General features: G+C 40.2%; 1 protein-coding gene across 1 annotated transcript in view; it reads right to left on the reverse strand.

Moving 5' to 3' along the window:
• The window catches only part of LOC103074859 (protein transport protein Sec24B), a gene marked incomplete at its 3' end in the record, with an annotated part of 80,739 nt that overhangs the window by 68,671 nt on the left and 255 nt on the right, over positions 1-11,813 (reverse strand). The window lies entirely within an intron of this gene.

Consider the following 11,813-nt stretch of genomic DNA (forward strand, 5'->3'; position numbering starts at 1 on the left):
AAAAAAAAAAAAAAAAAAAAAGCGTGGTCTTTCTTTTGTGGCTAGACACACAGAAAATAATAAAAATAGGGCCAAAAAAGCACAGTCAACTGATTTTTTGACAATGGTACCATGGCAGTTCAATGGAGGAAAGACAGCCTTTTCAATTCACGGTACTTTTCAATCGATGCACAGATTGCAAAAAAAATGAATCTCAACACATGTCTCAGATCTTAAACAAATATTAAGTCAAAACGAATCACAGATTTAATGGAAAATTTTAAAACTTATAGGAGAAAATATAGAAGAATATCTAGGTGAATATGAGTTTAGCAATAAGTTCTTACCTATGACACTAAAAGCATGAAATATTGAAAAAGTGAACTTAATCAAATTAAAAACTTTTGCTCTGCAAAAAACACTAAAAGGATTAAAAGACAAGTAGCAGACTAGGAGAAAATATTTGCAAATCACATGCTCAGTAAAGAACTTGTATTCAGAATATATTAAGGACTCTTAAAATTGAACAGCGAGAAAACAGACAACCCAACCAAAAACTGGTTAAAGATGTGAAAAGATAATCACCAAAGAAGATATATGGATGGCAAATGTATGCAAATATGCTCATTATTAGTCAGAGAAATGCAAATTAAAATCCCAATGAGATATCTCTATACACTCATTAGAATGACTGAAACCAAAACCCGGAAAATATCAAATGTTGGCAAAGATATAGTTTAACAGAAACTCTAATTTATTGTTGGAGGGAATGCAAAATAGTACACCCACCTTGGAAAATGGTTTGGCTGTTTCTTATAAAAGGTTAAACATACACTTAGCATTTGACCCAGCAGTCCCACTCCTACATATTTACCTAAGTGACCTGAAAACTAGTATTCACACAAACCCAGTGCCTGAATGTTTATAGCAGCTTTATTCATGATCACCAAAAACTGGAAACAACCAAGATATTCAACAATGGAGGAATGGATAAACAATCCTGTTTATACATATAATAGAATCCTATGCAGCAATAAAAGGGAACAGAACATTGTTTCATGCAACAGCATAGATGAACATGGTGAAAGAAACCAGACCCAAAAGATGATATAGTTTATGGTTCCATTTATACAACACTCTGGAAAAGGTGAAGGAGGACAGCAATGGTTGCCAGGATTTGTGGAAGAGAGAGCTGTTAACTACAAAGGGACTGCATGAAGACATTTTTTTTATGGTGATGGAACTGTTCTGAATAGTATTGTGGTGGTTGATACTTGACTAGTACATGCATTCATCAAAACCCATACAGCCGTACACTACAAAGAATGAATGAAATTTACTACATGCAAATTCTTGTAAAAAATCAGCCAGATGTTGAGAAAATCTAGGATGGAATCAGACTGTGACAAATCAGTCTAACTTTATTACAAATGTATGATAACCTAACAGAAGGATATTTAGGTAATACACATACAGATGAATAGGCAACAGATATAATTATATAAATAGGTTTACATACTTGTTCTTAACACCATGTCCCAACAAAAGGAACCAGGGCTCCTTGGACAAAGAGCAGACTTTGGTGCTGCCACAGGGCAAGTAAAAGATGGAGCATCTGCTAGTGCCAGAAAGTAGGGAAGTGCTCAAAAAACAAAAGGACGGTGGCCAAAGGACACAACAGCCAAACTGAAAGAGCTCCCAATGGCCAAAGCTGTAACCATTTGAGTAAAAATTTTAAATAATGATAGTACTGGCTTATAGTCCAAAGAATAAAATAAATATTCTTAAGCCCGTAATAATATAAATAAATGACTGAATAAACTTTAAGATGGGAGAGAAAAGGGGGCAATTCTTCCTTACAGAAAAATTCCAAATAACATATGTAGAAAGAATGAGGGAAAAAGAAAATCACCATTAGAATTCCACAGCAATAATAACCACAGGCAAGAGCAAATAAGGAATGCTAAAATTAGTACATGAAATTTTAAGCGGAGACAGGATAGTAATTTCAAAGTATCTCCCTAAGAATGTTTATTAATTACTGTGGTGATTTTAACATATGCCCACAAAGTATTTGATACACCTCACTGCAGGTGGTAGAACATCATTCCCTTTCTGTTGAATGTAGGCTTGAGTTAAGTGAGTTGCTCCCAACAGAGCAGGAAAAAATAAAAAATAGTAATTTTACAGTGGAGGAATCTGGCCCGAATGTGTCCCCCTCCAAATCCGTATGAAGCCCTAACCCCCAATTTGAAGGTATTAAGAGGTGGGGCTTTGGGGAAGTAATTAGGTTTAGATTAGGTCACGACGGTAGGACCCTCATGAAGAATCAGTATCCTTATAAGAAGAAAACCATTCGAGCTCACAGTGAGAAGATGGAGGTCTACAAGCCACGAAAAGGGTCTCCACCAGAACACAACTATGCTGGCACCCTGATCTTGAACTGCCAGCCTCTAAAACTGAGAAAATAAATGTCTGTGATTTAAGCCTCCTAGTCTATGGTATTTTGTCATAGTAGCCCAAACTAAGACATCTCTTCAATCAAGTGCCCAAGGTTAACATGACCAGTAATAAAACAAATTGATATCATGTAACCCCTGATATGACATGATAAGGGCACTTCAACCTCTGGGTATTCTTCCTAAAAAAATCATAACCCCAGTCTAATCATGGGAAAGCATCAGCAAACCCAAAGTGAGGAACTATCTACAAAATAACTTACCAGTCCTGTCAAAGTCCTAAAAAACAAAAAAAAGACTAAGAAATTGTCATAGACCAGAGGAGACTAAGGCAACACGACAACTAAATGCAACATGATATCCTGGATTGGACACAGGAATGGAAAAAAAAATTATCGGAAAAACTGGTGAAATGTAAATAAAAATCTGTTGTTTAGTTAATTGTATTTCCCCAATGTTAATTTCCTAGTTTTGATAAAGGTACCATAGTTTTATAAGATGGTAAATCATGAGAGGAAGATGTTAAGACTTTAGAGGAAGCTAAGTGAAGGTTATTGCATTTTCTGTACTGTGTATCACTTCTGCAAATCTAAAATTATTGCAAAATAACAAGTTTTTAAACCAACAATCAAAAAAGTGTGGAAACGACCTACTAAATTGATTGACAAAATTTTTGAAACAAATGACTACACCAAACATAGCCACCAGAGTGATTCACCCCCCAAAAAAATCTGATCGTTACTTCCTTGTTTAAAGCTTTCTAACGGTTTTTCTTGCCATCAAGGAAAAATACAAATTCTTTAACATGGCCTGTAAGATAGTGGAAGACAGAATAATCCCTCCTTCATCCCATATGTCCATTTCCTAATCCCTGGAACCTGTGAATATGCTAGGTTACATGGCAAAGGGGAGGTAAGGTTACAGATAGCGTTAAGGGTTGTTAATCAGCTGACCTTAGAAGAGGGAAAATATCCTAGATAATCCAAGTGAGCTCAGTGTAATCATGAGAGTCCTTAAAAGTGGCAGAGGGGGCTTCCCTGGTGGCGCAGTGGTTGAGAGTCCGCCTGCCGATGCAGGGGACACGGGTTTGTCCCCCAGTCTGGGAAGATCCCCCATGCCTTGGAGCGGCCGGGCCCGGGAGCCATGGCTGCTAACCCTGCGCGTCCGGAGCCTGTGCTCCGCAACGGGAGAGGCCCCAACAGTGAGAGGCCTGCGGGCCACAAAAAAAAAAAAAAAAAGGGGCAGAGGGAAGCAGAAGAGAGTCAGTGGGAGATGTGACTACAGAAGACTCCTCTGAGAGGTGCAACGTTGTTGGCTTTGAAGATGGCAAGAGTGGGCCACAAGCCAAGGAATGTGGGTAGCCTCTAGAAGCTGGAAAAGACCTTTGCCTTTGCCTAGAGCCTCTAGAAGTGAATGCAGCCCTAATGACACCTTGATTTTAGCCCAGTTAGACTTCTAACCTACAGAAGATGAATTCATGTTGTTTTAAGCCACCAGTTTGTGGCAATTTGTTACATCAGCAAAGAGAAAACCAATGCAAAGACCCTTCATGATCTGACCCCTGCTTACCTCTCCCAATTCATTGCTCACCACTCCCCCTTCTCACAATGATTTCCTACAGGTATACCTTAATATACTGCGAGTCCTCACGTGGGTCCACCAAAGTTTGATCAATAAATAAAATGTAATTCTGCTACAACTCAGAATGCCTACTGTTATGATGCAGTGACACAGAATGCTGACCTGGTAGGAAGAGGTATAACTTGCCACGAGAAAAGCAAAGGAGCCACAGCACAACATCAGGTAAGATTGTATGCTGGAGCTTTGCCTCAAAAGGCCATCGAAGAGGTTTATTAGGGCAGAATACAACAGTTAAGTTGCCATATAAAGACTTCTGAAGAGGATCAAGTAAATTATGTGATATTTTTCTGAAACTTGCTTTTTAAAAATACAGGTATTCAAAGTTTAATTCCTTCAAGAATGCCACCAAACGCAGTGGTTAAGAATCTGCCTGCCAATGCAGGGGACACGGGTTCGATCCCTGGTCTGGGAAGATCCCACATGCCACGGAGCAACTAAGTCCGTGCGCCACAACTACTTAGCCTGCTCTCTAGAGCCCACAAGCCACAGCTACTGAGCCCACGTGCCACAACTACTGAAGCCTGTGTGCCTAGAGCCCGTGCTCTGCAACAAGGGAAGCCACGACAATGAGAAGACCGTGCACTGCAACAAAGAGCAGCCTCCACTCTCCGCAACTAGAGAAAGCCCGTGCGCAGCAACGAAGACCCCATGCAGCCAAATAATAAATAATAATAAAATTAAAAAAAAGAATGTCACCAAAAACTCTGGCACTAAAGTAGCCATGAGTGTGAAAAGGCTGAAAATCACTATTCCACACTCCTACCATAGAAAAATTTTCTCAAGTCATGCTTGTTCACCCCTGACTGTTCACAAAGTCTCTTCCCTCCACCTGGAAACTTCAAAAACTCCCTCTACTCCCTTCATCTGACCAACTCTTACTCATTCTTCAGTCCTCAGCTCGGCTCTTCCTCTAGAAGACATTCTCTAACCCTACAAGCAGATGCCCGCTTAATGTTGTACTACAGTATTTTGGACAGCGCTTTCCACATGGAACTCTAAGTGTACACTCTGTAAGTGAAAAACTTGGGCCTAGTTTGCTCTCAGCTCTATCATATCCTTAAGGCTTAGGATAGTGACTGGCTCATGGAATCCATTACTATATTTTGAAAAAAATTAAGCCCCATAAATAATCCTCAAATATTTCTGTATCAGGCGTTTACCTCAACACAATTATCAACAAGAACTATATGATACTGAAAGAGGAAGAATTCAAAACTTAATAGCTTCCACTATGTAAAGTCATTTATACGCTACTATGAGAACAAATATACGAGTCTGACTTTTTTTTTACCTTGGCATTCTACACTTTTTACTCTGTAGTCGTTCAAGTATAAGAACATTTTAAACAAAAGGAAAGTAAAAACCTACTGTATTTCATTACATCTAAAAGTGTTTTGATACTGCCACTTTTTCTTCCCTTTTTACCAGATGTATGAGTTTCCTACTGCAAGTATAACAAATTACACAAATTCAATGGCTTGAAATAACACAAATTTATTCTTTTAGAGTTCTCGAAGTCAGAAATCCAAAGTCAGTTTCACTGGGCTAATATCAAGGTATCATGGGCAAAGCTGGTTCGTTCCGAGGCCTGAGGAGAGAATCCATTTCTTTGCCTTTTCAGCTTCTAGTGGTTACCTGCATTCCTGAGCTCATGGCCCCTTCCTCCATCTTCAAAGCACAACATCCTAACCTCTGCTCTATGGTCACATTACTTTCTCTGCAGGTTGACTCCTCCAGTTTCTAATAAGGATGGTTGTAATTATATCAGCCCTGCCCAGATCCAGGATAATCTCCCCAACTCTAATCACAGCTGCAGAGGTTTCAGCTGGTCAGCCTGACTGATATCATATACAGGCTAGATACAGCCTGATTTTCTATAAGCATCTATGCCCTCCTTAGCAAGAGTAAATTATCACAAGATCCACCCAAGGGATAGATCTGCCTCAGCGACATAATCTCCTTTCAGAGATAAGAGTCTCACCAAAGGAACACTCATTCTATTCCTGCTTTAAGCAAACTCGACATGAAAATCAAAATTTACAAATAAATTATTTTATGGAAAGTCTAGTCACTATACAAAAAACCATAGGCTCTTAATGTTTCCTCACCCCCCCAATCCCACAGAGAAGCAACATTTTTAATGTATTTTTGTTTCATTAGTCTTTTCCTGAATTGAATTTCCAACTTTTTTAAAAAGTCAGATGAAAAGTTTTCATTATCTTTAAAAGATAATGAAAGATCATCGGAGTACAAACTCCTCTATCCTATTGAGATACAATTCGTACTAATTGGGAGGAGGATCAGATCTAAGAAGGTAATTCATTCATCACTGAGTTACCAAGAAGTCGGTCAATACTCAGCCAGTATGCACTTGAACAATCGTCCTTATCAAACTGTTAAAATGCTCTTGAACCAGCTGGTCAACAGCCACAGTCCTGACCCTGACACTCTGCTGCGCCCCACCATGCTGGCCCCTTGCCACACAGCCACTCACGACTTAGCAGCTAAAGGACTAATGCCTGGCACACTGCAGTCTGTCTGAATTCTGCTCTAGGGGCAAGGTTGGTATCCATTCAGTGGTCAGTACATGCAGTACTGATTACTAAATAGTTTGAATATACTACTCCTACCAATAAAGTATCAATAATATTACTAAAATACATTTTTAGTGAGCATAAAATGTATACACACACATACACCTCTAAAGAAATCTGCAATTAGAAACTCCAGTGATTTAAAAACTGGGGAGTCTCAATCACATCTGATTCCCCTGGATTATTCTTCCTGATGGAGGGCTAATAGCTACAAAGGTAACTGTGCCAGTCACTGCTGGCAGACACAGCCTATGCAACCATTTGGATGAAATCTCACTGCACTAAGTATAGGTTATTCCTGCCACTACATCAGTTGTCCTCTTTGGATGTCATGATAATGAGTGCTAAGAGTGAAGGGGCCAAAAGAAAATCAATATTGTTTGAAAACCTACAACATGCCAGGTACTTTACTTTCCTATATATAATCTTATATAATTCTCTCAAGTCCTTTTACAAACAAACAAACAGGGGCACGAAAGGTCACTAATTCATACAATTTCCAATAGCTGGGAAGTAGTGAAGAAGCCAGGTATTGCAGGTTCCAAAGCCCATTTCACAACACCCGTTTCACAGAAACACTAGGAAAAACAAGTGAGTTAGGGCCTGGCCACTGCCTAGGCAAGGCATTTCACTAGTCCCTCCCCCCTCCCTACTTCATCCGCTTTTTCCTCAGTTCCTCTTACAGGCAGCTTTCAGCACACAATTTTAGAAAACTTAAAACCGATGAAACCCCTCTTCCCGCAAACCAGCTAGCTGAGGTAGTGGCCTATTAGAGGAAACCTTCCAAGAGCAGATTCCTGGGAGGGAGTGTAAAAAAATAATAGTCAAGTTCACTTACTCCATTGAGTGCCTACTGCATGCTGCCATGGAATGTGATGAGGAAAACTCACACGGTATCTGCCACATGAAGAATTTATATCCTGGTATTTTGAAGGGGACCCTCATTTACTAAGCGTCTCATTTTGCTAAGCACCAGGTACTTTAAAAAATAGTACCTCATTTAATGTAATCTTCTCAACAACCCTGCAAGGAAGGTATTATTATCCCCTGAAGTCCAGAGATGTTAAGTAATTTTCTCCACAAAACCCTGGGCTGTAACAGAGCCTACAGCCTTTTCACTAGCCCACACTTGCTGACAATTCTGAGTGTGCTTAGGCTACTGGAAATAATAGTGGCTTCCCCAGGGCTGAATATAACATGATCTGCTCTAACACACAGTGCTGACTGTGAAGATGCTCTCATTTCTAGGAAAGTCTGCTGAAGATTGGCTCAAAATCTGTTCTATTTCAACGTCTTTAGCATCTAATAAATACTTCAGGGTTTACAGATGAATCAGAAAGATGGAAGTTAGCTGAAATACTAGGATCAGTAGCAATGAATGTGATTTACAAAAATCAGTACAGATATAACCTCAGAAACTGAGGGGGAGGGAGTGGCATGGGAATGAAAATACAATAAAAATAACCAAAGCAATACAGCAACAACAATAAAAACTAAACCCAGATACAAGACACTTGTTTATATATTTTTTAAGATCCTTGAGATATCTATTAATCAACTTAGGGGGAAATTATGTGTGCAGAAAGCTATGTTATACCATGGCAGTATCTTCATGAGAGGACTTGATGCTTTTGGTTAGCTAGAAAGGAAGACTAGAAACCTGAGACACAGATACTGCTCTGATCGAAAGAAACTTACTTCAGACACACTAGGGAGATTTGTATCATTTTAAATTTTGCATGTGCTCTCAAAGTTGAAGGGTTTCCTATAACCTACCAGACAGTATTGCTGAGTGAATGGTATATTTATTTATAGTTTCCATAATGAATTCTCATAATTCCCATTACTATCTCATCTTCCTTGCATTATTAACAATTAAAATGATAAAACTGCCAGTAGTATCATTCCTGGAAAAGGCACATGGAAGGAAGAAAACACATTTTCATTTGAAAATGAGCACCACTTGCTTCCTAAAAGTAGAATTAAAAAGCAGTGTTTTACTGGTAAATTTGGGTAACCCACCGCCCCCCAAAATTCTAAAAAGACCTCTTTCAATTTAAGTCGATTGGGGGAAATTATGGGGTTATGCCATCATTACCAGGATATTATTCACTCAGTCTTCCCTTGTTTGAGGACTCAGTTTTGGAAGGACTCTCAAAAGGCAGAGTAAAAGTTGAAAAATATTCAACTAATACTTCACATGAAAATACAAATAATTCTAAACCACCCACATGGTGCTCAATGAAAAACTAAAGTACAGAAATATAACTTCAAGGAAGGAAGTTTAAAAAGAAATATTTCAAACACTCAAAGAAGTCAAATTCTATCTTCAAATAAATGGGGGAAAGCATGTTAACAATTAAACATAGAAAATAAGGAAAAGTAATAATGAAGGCCCGATTTCTGCCTCCCTACCCTTTCCAATATCAAACTTTCTAATAAGAGACTTCTTAGAGCCTGTTAATAGAAAGAGATTGGACTTGGAACTAGAAGACTGTATTAGACTTCATCTAACAAATGTTTAATGAGACTATAACTTGTTCTAGGCCCTGAATATACAGCACTGAACAGGAGGCAGGCTGCTACCCTCAAGAAGCTTATATGGGCATTGGTGAAAAACACCCACCCAAAACTTTATGGATCTGTTCAATTAGAGAAGTGAACTAGGTGTTTTACAGACTGTGTTCCCAAAACACCTGGACCTCCACCTCTATTTTAACCACAACAGCTCTGCTTTTTTCTGCTTTGTATAGCAGGGCTCTGCAGGAAAACAAATCTGTTTTGAAAAATGTTTGATAACCGCTAAACTAAGTGATCTCTAAGTACCATTCCAGTTTTACAACTCTGTCTTCTGTGATGCTTCAAACTCATACTTCTGACCTATTTCTTTTTCACCGTGCTGGAATTCCACAGAGATATATTAAAAGGCAAACTAGTTTACATGGGGCTAAAGAATCAACCACAAACCTGAATGACTGCTTAATTGTTATCTATGGGTGCCAAATACCATATAGCAAAAATTACTTTTTTCTAAGATTAACAAACAAAACAAAAACAGATTTGATCTTGTTATTTACCTACTTAAGCTACTTACTCTTACAAAAACAAAAATTAACTCTAGTTCTTTATCTTAATTTCTAAATTCCTTAGCATTTAAGGCCTTTCTGTAACTTGGCCCCTTTTAGGTATTCTTGGGTTTTCCCTCTCACCCAACACCCTTTCTACCTCTTAGTTTCTAAATTTTGAGACTTCTGTTCATGTCCTTGAGACAGCCCTCCTCTCCTATCCATCCCTGTCTAATGCCTCAAGGTCATAACCAACTCAAATGTCACCAAAATACTCGTCAATTTACAAGAAAGGCAGGGATTCTGTCTTTTCTACTAGGCTAACCTTGAGTCCCCAACTGGCAAGCATGCAAAAAATGTTGACACGAATTATGTCAAAGTAATGATTATAAACAGCAGAAATCAAGCATCATCTATTTTTGGCTTCTAAATGTACTAACTGATTTGTTTTTACATATTTAACAGCCTGATTACAACTGATATCCTGCCATTCCTTGAGCGTTCACAAAATTTGTTAAAGCTGAGGTAAATACTTGCCAGTCTAAAAACTGTACACTAAGACAATAATGCATACTCAGAAAATCAAGACACAATCCTTGGATCACCATTAATCATGGATTTAAAATATTCTAAAAGACTTGGGATCGCTTCCTAAATTATCGTGTTCTAGTTCCTCCACACACAAAGCTATTCTAAAAACAAAACAAAAACAAGAATTTATATCAAGTTTACAAGAACAAAACCTGCTCACAAATAATATCTTCATGTATGTTCAGGACAGAAGTACAAAACCTACTACACTGTTCACATTCAAAACCCACAGAGTAAACAATGACCAGTGAAAGTAAAGCATGTAATACTGACAAGTATGGCTGATCCAAAGGATAAGCTAAGCCATCACGTTTGACTTATGAAAAAAATTCAACTTCTGGTTCTCAGGATAAACGATAAACTGCAAGCTTCAAAAGTATCAGTTATAAAAATCAGATGCTGGCTGAATTGGTTTATAAAGTCTAGTAAGTTTTCATTTCACAGATTGGATAAAACAGGTCAGTCCAACAACCATTTTTAAAGAGTACCAGCAGACCTTGTTCTCTTTTACAGAGAACCAGACATATTCTTCTGAAGTATTCAGTCCATCACTTTCGAGAGTTCTCATCTAAAATGTTATCGTCTATAAAGGGAGGCCCCCTCTCCCCCGGCCCCAGCCACGAACATTCCAAATCTCAAGATGAGGGAATACTATGAGCCGATCATTTTTCAGCTGAAACTCGCGCATCCCCAAAGCCCGCGACCTTAGTATGAAAGCGCTTTCACGGTGCATTGGCTGCTGCCGGTATGAAGGCCTTGCCTCAAACAGGGCCAACTCTGGCACGTTTCTGTGTTTCTGAAAGTGAAGCTGGGGCGGGCGGGCGGGGGGGGAACACCCAGATCTAAAAGTATTCGTTTAAATCCGTTTGACACCTGCTCCCTTTCAAACACGACCAGCAAACTCCAAACGCTCGAGTAGCGGCCGCAGCAGCAATGACAGACCTTGAGGCCGAACTGGGTCAGGGTTACAGTTACACTTCTGTTGCATCTTTACACCCTTTGTCTACAAACTTGGGCACTAACTTCAGTTCCCTTCCAGGCAGCGTGCTCGCCGGGCCTCAGAAATCAGAGCAATTTTCCTGAGACATGAAGGGCACAACCCTCCCAGCTCCACGGCTACACCAGCCTTCCCCGGACCACGCACTCTGCGGCCTCGGCTTTTCGCCCGGTATGTGGGCGAAGGGGTCGCCCGTGGAAACTCCCCTGCGCCCGGGCTGGATAAAAGGGATTTCACGCGGTGTCTGGTCTCCCCCTTTTCTATGGTCCCTACTCGCCCCCGTGGTTTCGGGCCCGGAGTCACACTACAGAGACAGCCCTGCTCCCTGATTCCCCGGGCCGGCCCCCGCGCCGGGCCGCCCCTCCCCCCAACCCCCCAAACCCCCCGGGGCCGACCCCCGCCGCGTGCCGACCCCACCCCGCCCCGGCAGCCGCCCCCCCTCCCACCGCCCTCCCTCCCGCCCCGCCCGATCCGGCCGCGCAGGCTG

The sequence above is a fragment of the Lipotes vexillifer genome, unplaced genomic scaffold (assembly GCF_000442215.2).
Source record: "Lipotes vexillifer unplaced genomic scaffold, Lipotes_vexillifer_v1.1 scaffold22, whole genome shotgun sequence".
In the NCBI taxonomy this organism is placed as follows: Eukaryota; Metazoa; Chordata; class Mammalia; order Artiodactyla; family Lipotidae; genus Lipotes; species Lipotes vexillifer.